The sequence below is a fragment of the Pseudopipra pipra genome, chromosome 4 (assembly GCF_036250125.1).
Source record: "Pseudopipra pipra isolate bDixPip1 chromosome 4, bDixPip1.hap1, whole genome shotgun sequence".
In the NCBI taxonomy this organism is placed as follows: domain Eukaryota; kingdom Metazoa; phylum Chordata; class Aves; order Passeriformes; family Pipridae; genus Pseudopipra; species Pseudopipra pipra.
This window is the reverse complement of record NC_087552.1, coordinates 119187-137712: the sequence shown is the minus strand read 5'-3', so window position 1 is coordinate 137712 and position 18526 is coordinate 119187. Positions and strand designations below refer to the sequence as shown.

Sequence of the window (18526 nt, the reverse complement as noted above, 5' to 3'; positions counted from 1 at the left end):
GTGGTTTGGGTTGGAAAGGATCTCAGGGATCATCTCCTTCCACCCCCTGCCACAGGCAGGGACACCTTCTAATAGACATCCAGCCTGGCCTTGGCCACTTGCAGGGATGGGGCAGCCACAGCTTCTCTGTGCCAGGCCACCTCCCCACCCTCCCAGGGAAGAATGTCTCCCTTATGTGCAATCTTTCCCTTTCTTCTCTGCAGGAAGTGGGCTGGGACAAGGGAATTGGCTCCCACGAGGCCGAGGATCAGAGCAGGCTCTGCACAGGGGACGACTTCCCCTTCCGAACGGGGAAGGGCACCTTCGTCCCCACCCCCGGCACGGGGACGGAGTAACATCTGCCTGCAGCTGGCTGGAGTTCCCCTTGGCTCTGGGCTTTCTGCCCACGGGCCGGGGATCATGGCCAGAGTCCTTCAAACCTGGGGCACAGTGGCCTTCACAGTATCCCTGCAGCCCGTCCAGGGCAGGCTGCTGCCCATCAGCCCCTGATCACAGGTGGATGTAGAAGTGATGGTGTTTAGGGAATGCTGATTGTGTTTCCCCCCCTTTGGCAACGCAGTCATTAAAAAGAAAAAAATAACAAGTCTATGGAAATCCCCTGCATGTGGGAGCCTGCAGCGCTCGGGATTAAACTTGGCTCTCTAATGTTAAAACTGTGGGCGAGGGGCGGTGGCCGAGCAGGGCCAGCGGCGGTGCCGGACGGGGCCGGCCCGGGGGTCCCTTCCCCGCGGGGTCGCAGCCGCGGGACCCGCCCCCGCCCCGCGCGGCCCCTCCCGGCGCGCCCCGCCCGGCGTTGGGGGCTGCGGCCGCTCCCGGCGCTGCCGAGGCTGCCGGGGAGGGACCGGCCTGTGCCGGGGGCACGGGGTTCGTTCCTTGGGTTCGAGAGCGGCAGCGGGAGCGGCGCTGCGGGGCGGGACGGGCGGGAGGGGCCGGGGGAGGGCGGGGAAGCCGCGGCGGGGCCCGGGGGCTGCAGCTCTCTGGCTTCCCGACTGGCTTTGCAGACATTTGCCACCTTCAGAGGAGGCACAAATCCCCGCGGAGCTGAGCAAGGGGTGCGGGCAGTGCAGCGAGCTGGGGCGGGGCTGTGACCAGGGCAGGGTGTGCGCAGTGCCCCAAACCCGCACCCAAAACCAGCCGGAACAGCCCCAGAGCCCAGAGCGAAGCGCCGCGGGATCGCGCCGGGCCCGCCCCTCGACCCGCCCAGGCCCCGCCCCCCGACTCGCCCCGGCCCCGCCGCTCGGCCCCACCCTGCTCGCCCCCAAGAACGCCGCCGCCCCCGCTGCCCGCCTCGCTCCCCTTGTCCCGGGAGAGCTCCCGGCCGGGCCGTGACCGCGGAGCTCCCACCGCCCTTCCCCGGCCCCAGCAGCGCCCGCCGGGGCTGCGGCGGCGGCGGGAGCCGCGCTGAGGGAACGGGGGCGGGGCCGGGCTGAGCGGGCGGGGCGGGGCCGCAGGGCCAGGCGGGCTGGGATTGGGCGGAGGCGCTCGAGCGCTGATTGGGCAGCGCTGCCGGCCCGCGGTATAAAGGGCCGGCGGGGCAGGTGGGGGCGGTTGTGTGTGAGGGCTGCGGGTGCGGCCCCGCTGCTGCCCGGGCTGCGGAGGGGAGAGCGCCTTGGCCGATGGGTTATGGACCGGGGGAGCCGGGGGGCGTTTAGGGGCGCCTTGTGCTGGGCAGCGGGGGCCGGGTAAGCCCCTTACCTGCCGGGGGACCCCGGGGGGAGCCGTGGCCGGGCTGCGGGGCTGGTGCTCTCTGGGTGTCTCGGGTTTTGCTTTGGGATCCCAAACCCTTTCCCCGTGCAGGGTTATGAGGCAAAGACTGCTTTAATTTGGGTTTTTTTGTGCTGCGTTAATGCTTTTTACTCGTTCTGTGTCCATTTGCAGCCTCGCTCGAGGTTTCCCCTGGGGCGGAGGCGAGTTGTGCTTCCTGCGGGGAGAGAGAAGGGCCTTGGGAAGCTGCTCCATGAGCCACAGCTGTGCCGAGCCCGGGAGTCTGTCCAGGTAAGAGCAGGGCTTGTACTGCCAGGGAGGAGCTGGGTTTGCTGTTGGAAGGTAGAATGTGCCCGTGCCTTTCAATGCAAGGACAGGCAGAAGCTGGGAGGGACCCTGAGCAGGTTTGGTGGCACGACAGCAGTTTGAAAAGACCTTGACTGTGGGGGAAGTGTCCAGGAAAAATGATTCCTGTTTTGCAGGGAGGCAGTTTGCAAGGACAGGGGGGTTGCTGTGCTCTCTAGCAAAAATACTGCCCTTGGGATGTGCAGGGTGAGGAAATGTTGGCCCCGTGTGGGCTGGAGCAAAGGTGTGTGGGTGCCTGTGTGTGACACCCGTGGGTGTGCAGGAAGGGGGTTCTGGTGCCATTGGAGCTGCCAGGGAGCCAAAAAGGGCACAGTTGTCTGAAAAAGGCAAAAAGTCTCAGCCTCTGTTGACACCTGCACCAAAGGAGATGCAAAGTTTCCCTTTCTCATCTGCAGACTTCACAAAGCTCCCCAGGAAAGGAAGCTTTAGATTCATCCCCAGCTTTATGCTAAAGGTTTCCTTCCTCCTGTCTCAGCACCCTTTCTGCTGTTGGGAGAGCACGAGGTGGATGGAGAGGATCCCCAGGCATCTGCAGGCACAAGGGACTCGTACAACTGAGATTTTCCTACAGCCCTTGTGGAAGGGACTTTCAGGATACTCTTGGGAATGTGCCAGCTCTCCTGCTGGAGCTTTTCTGTGGAATATTTGAACACAAAGGGTAAAATTAAGTCAGGTCTGTTCTGGAGTATGTTACACTTCTGCAAAACTCCTTTCTTCTGTTTATTTTCTGTTCTGAAAAGCACAGTCTGGGGTTCCTGGGCACTTCCTATTGAGTGATTCCATGAAAATAATTTTGTACTGAAAGGGGAAAGGAGCTGTCTGTAGGAGGTCAGGTGTCCATGATAAAAGCTTTATGTTTTTCAGTCAGATAAGCCTTAAAATATCTCACAGTGTATAGGAATGCCTGGCTTCTAAAACTCACAGCTGAGTCTTAGAGGCTTCTTTGAAAAGCTGATTTCAGGCAGCAGAATTGGCCCCCAGGAGGGACTCTGTGCCTGCTCTCCCGTGGCTCCAAGGGATCTCTGGCCTATTACCTTTTAATAGGTAGCCTTGAGTGTGTCCTTGTTGCACCAGTGGGCCTTGTCCACCTCCCCATCTTCCAGGGGATATACATATTAATGTTTCAAATGCTGTTCCTAATCCTTTGGTGGCTTGAGGCTCTCCCCTCAGGAACTGCAGGAACTCTTGGTGCCGCCTGGGCCGATGGATTGGACGCCCCAGCCCCTCCGTTCCTGCCCAGCCACTGGGGCCGTGTCCAGTGGTGGCACTGCCAGCCCTGCAGGGGAAGTGGGAAGGGCCTTTGCAGGTCCTGTGGGTCACACTGATAGCAGGTAAAGTTGCAGAACAAGGCCCTTGAGTTCAGAAAGCTCCTTTGGATTGGTGAGCAGAACAAAGTGGATCGTTAAGAATTCCCATCTGTGTTTGTGTCTCAGCCTGTGTTAGGATTCAGGGCTGTCAGGTGTTGTCACTGAGGAGTCAAACTGTGCTTTAAATAATGAGACACTGGCCTGATGGCCCAGTGTCAAGAAAAAAGGGGCAATGAGTGTTGAGATGTAACAAGGGCTAATCCTTTTTGCAGTGGGATGGAGCCTGGAAACTGCCCAGAGCTGAGCCCAGGGATTGAAAGGGACCAAGCAAGGGAGGTGAAGAAAGAAGGAAGAAGGGAAGTGAGGCAGCAGGCAAGCAGCAGCAAGTTGCTGTGTAAGCAGGTGAGTTGTGTTGAGGTTCCTCAGGCAGGCACTGAGGACTTGGAGGGCTCCAGACAGAGCAGACCTGGGAAGGCCCTCGGTGAAGCCCCTCAGAGACCTTCTAAGGGTAGGTGTGTGTGGTGATGAGTGTTGGGATTGTCCTGACTGTGGAACAGGAATGCAGGGAAGCAAAATGAACCCTCCTGTAATGCTGACCCCTCCCATCAGCTGCAGTGGAGACACCTGTGTGTGCCCTTTGGGAGCTGATTGCCAGGACCCCCGTGGGGCTGGGATCATGGCAGGGTGTTGTTAGCAAGGAATGCCTGGCTTCTTAAACTCACCAGCTGAGTCTTAGAGGCTTCTTTGAAGAGCTGATTTCAGGCAGCAGAATTGGCCCCCAGGAGGGACTCTGTGCCTGCTCTCCCGTGGCTCCAAGGGATCTCTGGCCCTTCACGCTGGCACCGAGATTTTCTCGGGAAGGGCCTCAGATCCCCGGACCAGTCTGGGACACAGGCAAGATCCCCCTGCAGTTTGGGACCAAATTGGCCCCCTGGAGGGACAGTGCTGTTGGTGCCCCCGGGTTGGGGCACCCCGAGGACTCCAGCGCGCACCGAAAGGATTATTCGGGGAGATCCTCGGGGTGCCCGGCCCTGGGGAGCTCAAAGCAAGGTCCCTGCCATGGATTCAGGCATTGCTGAGAGTATCCCAGGGGTCCCTGTCCCTGCTAGACATGGAGCTCTCTACTGGGCTGTAATTGGGTGATAAAAGTGGTGCTCCAAGTGCCAAAGAAGTGTGGGATTGGGATTAAGAAATGAGCAGTGATGGTCCAATTGGCTGTTTTCTCTGGAATGTGACTGTGAGAGCTGCAGGAGTGCCAGGTGTGTGTTCCAGTCCCCAGCATTTGGTTTGCACATGTCCTGGTCAGACACAGGTCCAACTTGCTCAGTCCTTAACCCAAGAGAGGGAGAATGAAGGACTGGCACTGTTCAGGTGATTGGTGTGACAGGGGTCAAACTGGGAAAACATTGGGGAATTCCTCAGTTTGTCTGTTTGCCAAAGTCACCCAAACCTGTGCTAGGAAGAGAGGGACTGGAAAAGTTGAGGCAGAAATGGAATGGAAAACTGGGGCTATTGACACTGTAATTGCTGAGACTAAATGTGTCCAAGCAGCAGCTCTTGTTGTGCAGGGAATAACTCCTGTCAGCAGCAAGGCCCCGACTGAAGTGGCAGCTGCAGTTGTTCCTGTGGTGTGGGCCAGTGGAACTGCAGGAGAGTGGAAGAGGGCAGAACCTGTAGGTATTACCCCTGATGTGGGATCTCTCCTGGTAAGGCCAAGCCAGTATCCTTTAAAATCAGAATGGCAGCTTGGATTGGTTGCAGGAACAGCTGAATTTGCTCCTCCTGGTTTGCTTGTAGAAGGTGAATGCCAGAACCTGCCAAGAAACCAATGGCCAAGGGGATTGATTAGTGCAGGACCTGAGAGAACCCCCTGAAATGACAGCCTGGAGTAGTTTCCAGTATTAGATTGCAAAGATGGCCTTTGCTGCCTCTACTTGAGCAAGGAAAGCCAAGAAACCTTTGCTTTTGCAGGAAAAAATGGGGCAAGCGGGCAGGAAGAAGAGAAGCCCCGTGACTCCTCCCTGAGCCCCAGCCAGCCCCTGAACTGCCTCCCTGGGAATGGTGGGACGGGCTGGACTCTGGATTGCTCCCTCTGCATGTGTGGTAAGACTGTTATAGCAGCTTTTAAGAACAGCCTGTAAGCATTTGCTGCCTTGGCTAGATGGTGCAAGGGCAGCCTTTAAGCAGCTGAAGCATTCCCTGAGGAAAGCTCTGGGTCTGCCAGATGTGTCAGAACTGTTGGAAGCATCTTTGGTGGGGAGGGCAAAGCAATGCCAAGGGGTGCAGTGACCCCCCTTAGAAGGGACTTTGAGTTAATGGCATCCCTGATGGGGAACTTTGTGGGCTGTTCCCCCTGTAGGGCAGGTGACAGTCCCAGCTACAGGGATGGGAAAAATGGTTAAAAGGGAGCCCCAAAAGCTGGAAATCCTCCTGGAGGCTCTTGGCAAACAGAGTTTCCTGAGTGCCCCCCTGCAAGAAGGACAGTGATAGCTTTTGAGTGCTGGTAGATCCTTTGAATAGACAGCCTTGAGTGTGTCCTTGTTGCCCCAGTAGGCCTTGTCCAACTCCCCATCTTCCAGGGGATACACATATTAAAGTTTCAAATGCTGTTCCTAATCCTTTGTTGTCTTGAGGCTCTCCCCTCAGGAACTGCAGGAACTCCTGGTGCCGCCTGGGCCGATGGATTGGACGCCCCAGCCCCTCCGTTCCTGCCCAGCCACTGGGTCCGTGTCCAGTGGTGGCACTGCCAGCCCTGCAGGGGAAGTGGGAAGGGCCTTTGCAGGTCTGGTGGGTCACATTTACAGCAGGTAAAGTTGCAGAACAAGGTCCTTGAGTTAAGAAAGCTCCTTTGCATTGGTGAGCAGAACAAAGTGGATCGTTAAGAGTTCCCATCCATGTTTGTGTCTCAGCCTGTGTTAGGATTCAGGGCTGTAGCTGTTGTTGTCACTGAGGAGTCAAACTGTGCTTTAAATAAGGAGACTCTGGCCTGATGGCCCAGTGTTAAGAAGAAAGGGGGAATGATATGTGAGTGTTGAGATGTAACAAGGGCTAATCCTTTTTGCAGTGGGATGGAGCCTGGAAACTGCCCAGAGCTGAGCCCAGGGATTGAAAGGGACCAAGCAAGGGAGGTGAAGGAAGAAGGGAAGTGAGGCAGCAGGCAAGCAGCACCAAGTTCCTGTGTAAGCAGGTGAGTTGTGTTGAGGTTCCTCAGGCAGGCCCTGAGGACTTGGAGGGCTCCAGACAGAGCAGACCTGGGAAGGCCCTTGGTGAAGCCCCTTGGAAACCTTCTAAGGGTAGGTGTGTGTGGTGATAAGTGTTGGGATTGTCCTGAATGTGGAACAGGAATGCAGGGAAGGAAAATGAACCCTCCTGTACTGCTGACCCCTCCCATCAGCTGCAGTGGAGACACCTGTGTGTGCCCTTTGGGATCTGATTGCCAGGACCCCCGTGGGGCTGGGATCATGGCAGGGTGTTGTAAGCAAGGAATGCCTGGCTTCTTAAACTCACCAGCTGAGTCTTAGAGGCTTCTTTGAAGAGCTGATTTGAGGCAGGAAAATTGCCCCCCCAGGAGGGACTCTGTGCCTGCTCTCCCGTGGCTCCAAGGGATCTCTGGCCCTTCACGCCGGCACCGAGATTTTCTTGGGAAGGGCCTCAGATCCCCGGACCAGTCTGGGACACAGGCAAGATCCCCCTGCAGTTTAGGACCAAATTGGCCCCCTGGAGGGACAGTGCTGTTGGTGCCCCCGGGTTGGGGCACCCCGAGGACTCCAGCGCGCACCGAAAGGATTATTCGGGGAGATCCTCGGGGTGCCCGGCCCTGGGGAGCTCAAAGCAAGGTCCCTGCCATGGATTCAGGCATTGCTGAGAGTATCCCAGGGGTCCCTGTCCCTGCTAGACATGGAGCTCTCTACTGGGCTGTAATTGGGTGATAAAAGTGGTGCTCCAAGTGCCAAAGAAGTGTGGGATTGGGATTAAGAAATGAGCAGTGATGGTCCAATTGGCTGTTTTCTCTGGAATGTGACTGTGAGAGCTGCAGGAGTGCCAGGTGTGTGTTCCAGTCCCCAGCATTTGGTTTGCACATGTCCTGGTCAGACACAGGTCCAACTTGCTCAGTCCTTAACCCAAGAGAGGGAGAATTAAGGGCTGGCAGTGTTCAGGTGATTGGTGTGACAGGGGTCAAACTGGGAAAACACTGGGGAATTCCTCAGTTTGTCTGTTTGCCAAACTCACCCAAACCTCTGCTAGTAAGAGAGAGGGACTGGAAAAGTTGAGGCAGAAATGAAATGGAAAACTGGGGCTATTGACACTGTAATTGCTGAAACTAAATGTGTCCAAGCAGCAGCTCTTGTTGTGCAGGGAATAACTCCTGTCAGCAGCAAGGCCCCGACTGAAGTGGTAGCTGCAGTTGTTCCTGTGGTGTGGGCCAGTGGAACTGCAGGAGAGTGGAAGAGGGCAGGACCTGTAGGTATTACCCCTGATGTGGGATCTCTCCTGGTAAGGCCAAGCCAGTATCCTTTCAAATCAGAATGCCAGACTGGATTGGTTGCAGGAACAGCTGAATTTGCTCCTCCTGGTTTGCTTGTAGAAGGTGAATGCCAGAACCTGCCAAGAAACCAATGGCCAAGGGGATTGATTAGTGCAGGACCTGAGAGAACCCCCTGAAATGACAACCTGGAGTAGTTTCCAGGATTAGATTGCAAAGATGGCCTTTGCTGCATGTCCTTGAGCAAGGAAAGCCAAGAGACCTTTGCTTTTGCAGGAGAAAATGGGGCAAGCGGGCAGGAAGAAGAGAAGCCCCGTGACTCCTCCCTGAGCCCCAGCCAGCCCCTGAACTGCCTTCCTGGGAATGGTGGGACGGGCTGGACTCTGGATTGCTCCCTCTGCATGTGTGGTAAGACTGTTATGGCAACTTCTCAAATAGCCTGTAAGCATTTGCTGCCTTGGCTAGATGGTGCAAGGGCAGCCTTTAAGGAGGTGAAGTATTCCCTGAGGAGAGCTCTGGGTGTGCCAGATGTGTCAGAACTGTTGGAAGCATCTTTGGTGGGGAGGGCAAACAAAGGACAAGGTGTGCAGTGACCCCCCTGAGAAGGGACTTTGAGTTAATGGCATCCCTGATGGGGAACTTTGTGGGCTGTTCCCCCTGTAGGGCAGGTGATAGTCCCAGCTACAGTGATGAGAAAAATGGTTAAAAGGGAGCCCCAAAAGCTGGAAATCCTGCTGGAGGCTCTTGGCAAACAGAGTTTCCTGTGAGTTACCACTGAAAGAAGGGTAGTGACAGCTTTTGAGTGCTGGTAGATCCTTTGAATAGACAGCCTTGAGTGTGTCCTTGTTGCACCAGTGGGCCTTGTCCAACTCCCCATCTCCCAGGGGATATACATATTAAAGTTTCAAATGCTGTTCCTAATCCTTTGTTGGCTTGAGGCTCTCCCCTCAGGAACTGCAGGAACTCCTGGTGCCGCCTGGGCCGATGGATTGGACGCCCCAGCCCCTCCGTTCCTGCCCAGCCCCTAGGGCCGTGTCCAGTGGTGGCACTGCCAGCCCTGCAGGGGAAGTGGGAAGGGCCTTTGCAGGTCTGGTGGGTCACATTTACAGCAGGTAAAGTTGCAGAACAAGGTCCTTCAGTTCAGAAAGCTGCTTTTGATTGGTGAGCAGAACAAAGTGGATCCTTCAGAGTTCCCATCCATGTTTGTGTCTCAGCCTGTGTTAGGATTCAGGGCTGTCAGTTGTTGTCACTGAGGAGTCAAACTGTGCTTTAAATAATGAGACCCTGGCCTGATGGCCCAGTGTCAAGAAAAAAGGGGGAATGATATCTGAGTGTTGAGATGTAACAAGGGCTAATCCTTTTTGCAGTGGGATGGAGCCTGGAAAGTGCACAGAGCTGAGCCCAGGGATTGAAAGGGACAAACCAAGGGAGGTGAAGGAAGAAGGAAGAAGGGAAGTGAGGCAGCAGGCAAGCAGCACCAAGTTGCTGTGTAAGCAGGTGAGTTGTGTTGAGGTTCCTCAGGCAGGCACTGAGGACTTGGAGGGCTCCAGACAGAGCAGACCTGGGAAGGCCCTCGGTGGAGCTCCTTGGAAACCTTCTAAGGGTAGGTGTGCATGGTGATAAGTGTTGGGATTGTCCTGAATGTGGAACAGGAATGCAGGGAAGCAAAATGAACCCTCCTGTAATGCTGACCCCTCCCATCAGCTCCAGTGGAGACACCTGTGTGTGCCCTTTGGGAGCTGATTGCCAGGACCCCTGTGGGGCTGGGATCATGGCAGGGTGTTGTAAGCAAGGAATGCCTGGCTTCTAAAACTCACCAGCTGAGTCTTAGAGGCTTCTTTGAAGAGCTGAGTTCAGGCAGGCAAATTGCCCCCCCAGGAGGGACTCTGTGCCTGCTCTCCCGTGGCTCCAAGGGATCTCTGGCCCTTCACGCCGGCACCGAGATTTTCTCGGGAAGGGCCTCAGATCCCCGGACCAGTCTGGGACACAGGCAAGATCCCCCTGCAGTTTAGGACCAAATTGGGCCCCTGGAGGGACAGTGCTGTTGGTGCCCCCCGGGTTGGGGCACCCCGAGGACTCCAGCGCGCACCGAAAGGATTATTCGGGGAGATCCTCGGGGTGCCCGGCCCTGGGGAGCTCAAAGCAAGGTCCCTGCCATGGATTCAGGCATTGCTGAGAGTATCCCAGGGGTCCCTGTCCCTGCTAGACATGGAGCTCTCTAATGGGCTGTCATTGGGTGATAAAAGTGGTGCTCCAAGTGCCAAAGAAGTGTGGGATTGGGATTAAGAAATGAGCAGTGAGGGTCCAATTGGCTGTTTTCTCTGGAATGTGACTGTGAGAGCTGCAGGAGTGCCAGGTGTGTGTTCCAGTCCCCACCATTTGGTTTGCACATGTCCTGGTCAGACACAGGTCTAACTTGCTCAGTCCTTAACCCAAGAGAGGGAGAATTAAGGACTGGCACTGTTAAGGTGATTGGTGTGACAGGGGTTAAACTGGGAAAACATTGGGGAATTCCTCAGTTTGTCTCTTTGCCAAACTCACCCAAACCTGTGCTAGGAAGAGATGGACTGGAGTCTCTGCTCCCCTGGGCAGTTGTTTTGCATGATCTGGGAGCCTCTGGGATTAGACTGGACTGTGCAGGCAGGGAGCAGTTTGTCCTGTGGAGCTGGGCTGGGTTTGTTCAGGATGCCTTGGGAGGCAGGGCTGGAGAGGCCCCTCTGTTGGCTGTAGTGGTGGAAGGTTGTAGCAGCAGGGCTGGAGCCCTTCGCCCTCCTGCTCCCCCCGTGAGCCCCGACGGGACCGTGCCCTTGGCAATGGAGGGCCCCCCATTGCTGAGCCAGCGGTTCCGGGGCCAGGAGGGATGGGATCAGGATGCCGAGCTCCACCCAGGGCCAGGGCTGCCAGTGTTCAACCATGGAGAGAACTGAGAGCAGAGTGAGATGGAGGCCAAGCTCCAGCACAGGGATGGGTGAGAAAAGACCCTGGTCCTCAGGTGGAGCTTTGAATTCCCTGGAAAAATGGATCCTGTCAGATGGTTCAGGCCCTCGTGGGTGCTGGAGCAGAGGCCTCTGTGATTTATGGTCACCCTGAAAGGTTACAAGGACAGCAAGTTCTGACTGCAGGATGAGGTGGCAAACAAAGTGCAGTGGTCCAGAGAAAAGCTGAGGCTAAAATTGGTGCTGTGCCAGAGCAGCCTCGTGCAGTGCTTGTTGCTGTCCCTGAGTGTCCCATTGCAGGGGATATTTCCAAGGGTGCCTTGGGCTGGGGAACACTGGGGGCAGTTCCCTTTCCCTGGGCAGGGCAGGCAGGGCACGTTTCCCCCCTCGAGGGTGGCTCCACAGTCCCCCCCTGTGCCCTGGGAGCGTGGCAGAACACCTGGAGCCACTGTCCTTGTCAGAGAGGGCAAAGGGATGGTTGGATGGGGGAGGGAATGGGTCAGGGAGTACAAGCACCATCGGAATGAGTAGTGCAGCACATGGAAAGGAAGGGGGGAGTTAATCCAGACAAAATCCAAGCACCTGCCCAACCTGTGATATTTTTAGGAACTCAGTGGTGCTGTGGTGCCCAGGACTAGGCAGGAGACTTCAGGCTTGGTCACCCCCAGAGCAAGTCTCCAGGGGCAGGCAGTGGGGAGGCAGCTCTGCTGGTGAGGATGGGGTTATTTTCTCTGCTTTATTTTGTCTCCAGAGATATTCTGCCCATTAATCCAAAGTGACTCCGTCTCCTAACTCTCTGAAGAGGTTTTCTGCTTTTTGTGGGAGGGTGAGGTTTGGATTCTAACTATAGAAGAGCCAACAAAATAAAGGCTTCGTGGCAAACAAATGGTGTCTCCCAAACTCTTTGTACTTCAAATAGATGCCTTTATTCTTATTTTTTTCTTATTGGTATTCTCAAGGTGTTTAATACCCTGTCTACAGTTATTTATTTTGGCTTCTCTTTTTTATTTGTTACAAAGTTGATGTGACTGACTTCTTTTTGCAATCCAGCAGTGCTCTCAAGGATATTTCCCCCCCACTCCTGGGCTTGTGCAGGGCTGTTGAGTCCGTGTGTGCAGCTGTCAGCTTTGCTTCTCTGTTTGCTTGGTTGGCTCCTGTTAGGAGAAGGTTTGTTTCCTCCACTGTAATAATTCAGGGAAATCCTGAGATATGATTTAAGAAAGAAAGTCATGAACTGTTGCAATAACTGTGAATCTGAGAGTGCCTAAAAGCTGTTACTGAATTCCATTTCCAGGGACTGTCCTGGTGGGGATAATCCAGAACTGCAGCTTTGATGTTTAAAAATGAGCCTGTGGTACTTCTTGTTTCCTGTGCTGGGCTCTCCTTGAACAGTGCCCAGGGAGGGGAGCAGCAACAGCTTCACTTGGAAGTGGACTCTGGTTTTTGAGAACATCCTAAGCTCAGTGTGGTTTTGGTATCACTAAGTACTTATTTTATTTGCCATTTGTCTTAAATTTTATACACCTTTGAAGTGCCAACTGTGTTTTGAAGACATTCTTACAGTTGTTTCAAGTGAAATTTGGAATGTTACAAATTTAGAAAGAGATGATTTTCCTGTGAATAAACTACTAAAACAAAGGGGGGAGTGAGGAAAGCCAAGCTCAGGAGATAACCTTACCAACTGGTTTGGGCAGTTGTTTACCTAAATAGCCCAAATTGGTTGGAGCTGCAGCACAAACGGGGGGGGGAGAAGGAGAGGGTTTGTATTTTGACAGTTCTGGAAGTTTTTTGCAGGGACTACTGCCAGGTTCTCTTTGAAGTCCAAACCCCATTAGCATGGGGAAATGTTTGTTTGGCTTTAGAAATAGGAGTGTATATTTCCCTTTGAACTAGAGGAATGTTTCTATGTCTTTGAATTTTAAATTGCACATGAAGCAGAAATATGTTTGTGTTTTACAGGTGACATTGTCATGAAAATAGAAATGCATCATTGGATCTTCTGAGGGCAAACCAGCAGACTGATCATTTTTGAGTCCCTCAAACCCAGTGCCATGAGCTCAGAGGGGTGTTTGGGTGCAAATGTGCTGAGTGGTGGTGGCCCCGTGAGATGTGAGCAGCTGGAAATGGGTGTGTGTGTGCAGGGCTGGGCTGGAGCCCTTGGGATTTGGCTCCCAGATCCCCCCCAGCCTTCAGGAAAACCAGAGGCCACCGAACCCTGAGGGAAGGGAGTCCCATCTGCAGAAGGGTTTTTAGGTTGGGGAAAAGCTCCAGAACAAAGCCTGGGTTCCAAACACCTTCAGCAGAAGTCAAGGAGCACAGACCCTGAAGTCATCAAGTTATGAAGTTTGGTTCAAACCATTTGCTTCTCAGTCAGTTTTAATGAAGTGTTAAAAGAAGAACTTAAATAAGGTTAATTTCTGATGGAGAATAGTGGGAAGAAGTGAAGTGGTTTAAGTTCATTAAACATGTTTTATATCAGTCCATGGTTATTTAATTGAGCATTGTTTGGAATTTTTCTTTTTGCATTTGTTCCTTGTGTGCTTTTCTCTATCTAAGGGATGGTTGGAGGTCTTTCTGATTGGTTGGATGTTTTTAATGTCAGTGCTAGACTGGGGTGGACAGTCATTGTAACATGATTTAGAGTTTGATGCATTTTATTCTGTGCGCTCTGTTTGATGTCTCGTGTTCAGCGAGTGCCTGGGCAGAGTTTGGCCCAAGCCTCTGTTTTTTGGGTGAAAACCCAAAGGGGAATTGTAGCTGCAGCTTTGCCCTTGAGCTGCAGCTGGAGCCTGGCCCAAGAACAAGGAAAACCTCCCTGGGGAAGGAAGGGGAGCCAGAGAAGAAAAGCAGCTGCAGCCAGAAAGGTGGGTTTGGGGGGGAGAAGAGCTGCTGGGACCCAGCAAGGGGCTCTGGAGGGCTCTGGGGTCCCTATAATGGGTCAGGGGTCTCTGTAGGGGCTCTGGGGTCCCTATAATGGGTCTGGGGTCTCTGTAGGGGCTTCGGGGTCCCTATAATGGGTCTGGGGTCTCTGTAGGGGCTCTGGGGTCCCTGTAATGGGTCTGGGGTCTCTATAGGGGCTCTGGGGTCCCTCTAATGCCCTTGAGAGGAGCTGCTGCCACCCCAGCAGAGGCAGAGGAGTCGCTGCCCAGAACCAGAACTCCCTGAGAGCTGAACTGGGGCTGTGTGGGGCCAGAGGGGAGCAAAGGGAGGGATTTGTTCCTAATAAAAGAAATAAAGTTTGGGGCATTTTTGGGGTGATTGGGGTGAGTTTCTGGTCATTTCTTGGGGTTATTTTTTGTGAGTTTCTGGTCATGTTTGGGGGAGATTTGGGTCAGTTTCTGGTCATTTTTGGGGGAGATTTGGGTCAGTTTCTGGTCATTTTTGGGGGAGATTTGGGTCAGTTTCTGGTCATTTTTGGGGGAGATTTGGGTCAGTTTCTGGTCATTTTTTGGGGAGATTTGGCTGACTTTTGGGTGATTTTTTGGGGAGATTTGGGTGAGTTCTGGGTCATTGTTTGGGGTAATTTTGGGTCAGTATATGGTCAGTTTTTTGGGAGACTTGGGTGAGTTTTCGGTCATTTTTTGGAGAGATTTGTGTGAATCTCCGTTCATTTTTTGTGGAGATTTTGGTCAGTTTCGGGTCATTATTTTGGGAGATTTGGGTGTAGTGGTTTGGACTTTGTTTTCCCCCATAGGCTAAGAAAAGTGGTAGACCCCAAGGGGTGGAACCCCTGGAAGTTTTGAAGTTCTGCCCAATGGGCGCTCCTGCGCTCCTTTGAGACCTCTGGAAAGGAGGACGTGGACTCCTATTTAGGAGAAGAGTTTTAGACATGCAGAACCAGAGAGAGAGGAAGGGTGAGCTGAGAAGGGTGAGCTCTGAGCTGAGAAGCTCAGAGCGTCCTGGAGCTGGACCGGGACGCCAGATGGAATGGGGGGGGTTGACCTTGGCCCCCCTCGCTGCTGCTGACAAGCCTGGCAGCCTGAGACAGAGCACAGGAGCTCTGGTAGAACTCTTGAGGCAAAGGCTTGCAACTGAATGCTGCCCAAGATGTACTCAGGGGTGAATCCCCTGAGGAAAGGACTTTCACGAAGATGCTCCTGCATTTCGTGATATGCCTGTGGTGATGCGAGTCTGGTCCCTGCTGGCAGTCCACAGGTGAGGCCTTTGCTTGGACCGAAGGAGAGCCGAGGGGCTTGGAGACCCCCTTGTGTATGTTGAACAGAGATCCAGCTACAACAACCCAGTTACTGCTGCATGGAGGACAGAAGAGGAGCTGCTGCTTAAGGACTGGAAGGGATCTGTCCTTCTTTCCCTCCTGGACTTTTATTTGGAGGAGAGAAGAGATCTGGTCCATTGTAAATACTATATGCCATGGTAGAGATAGTTGTGATTGTGTGTATAATGTGATATGGTATTTATTTGTGCAGTCATTGTAATATATTCCCTTTCCCCCACTTTGAGTCTGGTGTGTTTTGTCTGGAAAAAACCCATCTCACTTTAGGTTGAGATGTGGGAGGGGGCTTAGACTAGGGGATTGGATTTTGGGACTATCTCAAACCTTGACATTGGGTGAATTCTGGGTCATTTTTTGGGGAGATTTGGGTCAGTTTCTGGTCATTTTTTGGGGAGATTTGTTTGAGTTTCTGGTCATTTTTTCGGTAGATTTTTTGTCACTTTCTGATCATTTTTTGAGGAGATTTGAGTCAGTTTTTGAGTCATTTTTCGGGTGATTTGGATGAGTTTCTGGTCATTTTTTTGGGCAGATTTGGGTCAATTTTGAGTCAATTTTTGAGATGATTTGTTTAAGTCTTGGTGTCAGTTTTTTGGGGTTTTGGGGTCAATTTCTGGTCATTTCTGAGGAGTGATTTTGTGTCATTTTTGATGAGTTTTGGTGGATTTTTTTGCATTTTTTGGGTCAAATTTTGGGCCAATTTGGGATTTAACCCACTGCTGCCACCTGCTGCTGAACACGGAGTACTGCAGTCGGCCCCAGAGGAGGCGCCTGGCTCCGCCCCCTCGAGCTCGTCCCTCCCCCTGGCCTGTGGCTCCACGTGCCCTCCCCTCCCCTGCGGGGCAGCCCCAGGGGGGGCCAGTGAGGATGAGGAGGGGGAGGCCCCACTGGGGGAGCAGCTGGGAGCACTTCATGTGGGAGCTTTTGCAGGGGAGCAGCCCATTGCAGGGAGTCTCTCGAGCAGTGATGGTGAGAGCACCTTGCAGCAGCTGCAGGAAGCCCCTGCGTGTGTCTGGAGATGGATCATCGCTCAAGGAAGGTGCCAAGAGATGAGCCCTGTGCCAAGAGGCAGTGCAGGAGAGGGGAGTAGTGCATGTGACCAGGTGGGGGAGTGTGGGGGTGCAGGGAAGATGCAGCTCGGACGGGAGGAAGAGCTCAGAGGTGTCTTTTACTGATATGAATATGCAAAACAGGGAGTGAGGTGGAATATAAGCATTGGAGGTGCTTGGGCAGGGGAGCCAGGACGCAGGGGAGGGGGTCACTTTGCTGAGAACCCAGAGTTCCGGGAGGCTCTCTGAGGAGCAGTCAAAAGGAGTTTCTGCTTTGGGGCTGGTCTCCAAAGGAAGGCACCTGAAACTGCTGCTTCTGATAAATCCGTAAGTATGAGAGGCTGGAGGAAGCTCACTGCTGTACCAAGCCAGGAATTTCCACAGATATTTTGCTATTAAAAACAGTGAGTTTTATTTCCTCTGTGCTCAAAACCTGATGGTATTTGTTAAACTCACTTGCTAAGTTGTGCATTGCTTGATGAACCCTTGCCTCTTTCCCTTTTCCTAGAGAGATAATTGGTCCTGCCTTGGAAGCAAGAGAATGCCCTGCTGGCTGGGGCTTTTGCTGTTCTTTTTCCCCAGCTCACCTTTCACTGAGTCACTTGGACTGGGACAAGCCCCCTTTGAGCCTTAGCTAGTGCCTTGTGTGGTTATTGTCAGCAGGGGAGAAGGGGAAGGGCACAACTTTCCATAGTATTGGTCCATGTCCTCCTCTGTACAAAAGCACATGTTCAGGAAGTGTGATGTAGCCTTGAACTGCTCTCCCCAACATGTAGACTCAGGAATCAGTGCCCAGGTTCCTTGCCATGCATCATTAGCATGCTGCAATGCTGAGCTGATTGAGGCAAGGGTTCTGCAGTGCTCTCAGGAAGACTGCTCAGGAATGTTCAGGCAGGAGAGCAGGGCTTTGCGGGGCAGATACAAGTTGCATCCATGCGCTTTGAAGATTGTCTCGTGTTCATTTGTTTCTGTGAATGATTATTAATGAGAAGTAATGTAATTTAACCATTAATTCTGCAACTTAGGGGCTATAATTTTTTCTCTTGACTTTTCATAAAGAATTGTGAACACCTTTAGCCAAAAATTTCTTGCAAAAACAAAGAAACAAAACCACCCAGAAAACAATTGCAGGCATCAGTGAAAAAAAGAGAAAAAAACCCCAAAACTAAAAAGCTGGAACTGACAGCTGAGACTTCCAAAGTCATAGAGATCAAACAGGAAACATCTAGACTCTCCCAAAATTGAATACGGACAAAGATACCTCCCAGACAAAAGCTACCACACCAGAAAGCTCTTGCTGCTTAAGGAGTGCCCAGGCTGGCCCACCACCTGCTCCTGAAATTAAAAGGGCCGGTGCTTTCTTTGCTGTGGAAAAGGAGTGTTGTTCATTTTTAGGAATCCTGTGCTGGAACTGGCAGTCCGACTCCCAAAATTGCATCCAGATGAAGATTCCTCCCAGACAAAAGGTGCCAGGACAGAGAGATGTTGCTGCCCATGGAGTGCCTAGGCTAGCCCACCAACTGCACCTGAGACCCTGAGGGTAAGCACTTTCTTGCCTGGGAGAAAGGGCTGTTGTTCGCTTGCAGAAGTCCTGCAGTGAAATTGCCAGTCCAAGACCCAGAATTGAATACAGACGAGGATTCCTCCCAGACCAAAGCTGCCAGCACAGAGAGCTCTTGCTGCCCACCGAGTGCCCAGGCTGGCCCACCAACTGCACCTGAAACCAAAAAGGTAAGGGCTTTCTTTCCTGGGGAAAAGGGTTGATGTTACCTTGCAGGAATCCTAGAGCTGAAATGGGCAGTCCAACTCCCAAAATTGAATATGAACAAGGACAACAAATGTAGCACACCAGAAAGCTCTTGCTGCTTTAGGAGTGCCCGGGCTGGCCCACCAAGTGCTCCTGAAACTACAACAGTCAGTGTGTCCTTTGCTGTGGAAGAGGGTGTGGATCATTTTCAGGAATGCTGCCCTGAAACTGCCAGTCCGACTCCCAAAAATCCATATGGACCAAGATTCCTCCCAGACAAAAGGTGCCACCACAGAAAGCTCTTGCTGCTGAAAGAGTGGCCAGGCTGGCCCACCAAATGCACCTGAGACCCGAAGAGTAAGCGCTTTGTTTACTAGGAGAAAGGGCTGTTGTTCACTTGCAGGAATTGTGCCCTGAAATTGCCAGTCCCAGTCTCAAAATTCCATACGGACAAAGATTCCTCCCAGACAGACGGTGCCACCACACAAAGCTCTTGCTGCCCACCGAGTGCCCAGGCTGGCCCACCAACTGCACCTGAAACCAAGAAGGTAAGGGCTTTCCTTCCAGGGGAAAAGAGTTGATGCATGAATCCTCGAGCCGAAATGGGCAGTCCTGCTCCCAAAATTGCATACGGATGAGGATTCCTCCCAGACAAAAGGTACCACACCAGAAAGCTCTTGCTGCTTAAGGAGTGCCCAGGCTG

The 18526-nt window shown here is 53.2% G+C and overlaps 1 long non-coding RNA gene across 2 annotated transcripts; it reads left to right on the top strand.

The window, feature by feature from the left end:
* Window positions 1-5332: 5332 nt before the first annotated feature.
* Window positions 5333-9453, top strand: LOC135412566 (uncharacterized). 2 transcript variants are annotated; one of them, XR_010429742.1, is made up of 5 exons: window positions 5333-5480; window positions 6442-6564; window positions 8137-8268; window positions 8799-8972; window positions 9228-9453. It is a non-coding gene; the product is annotated as an uncharacterized LOC135412566 (long non-coding RNA). The 2 variants fall into 2 exon arrangements; XR_010429741.1 differs by having other exon boundaries at window positions 7734-8268.
* Window positions 9454-18526: the final 9073 nt, after the last annotated feature.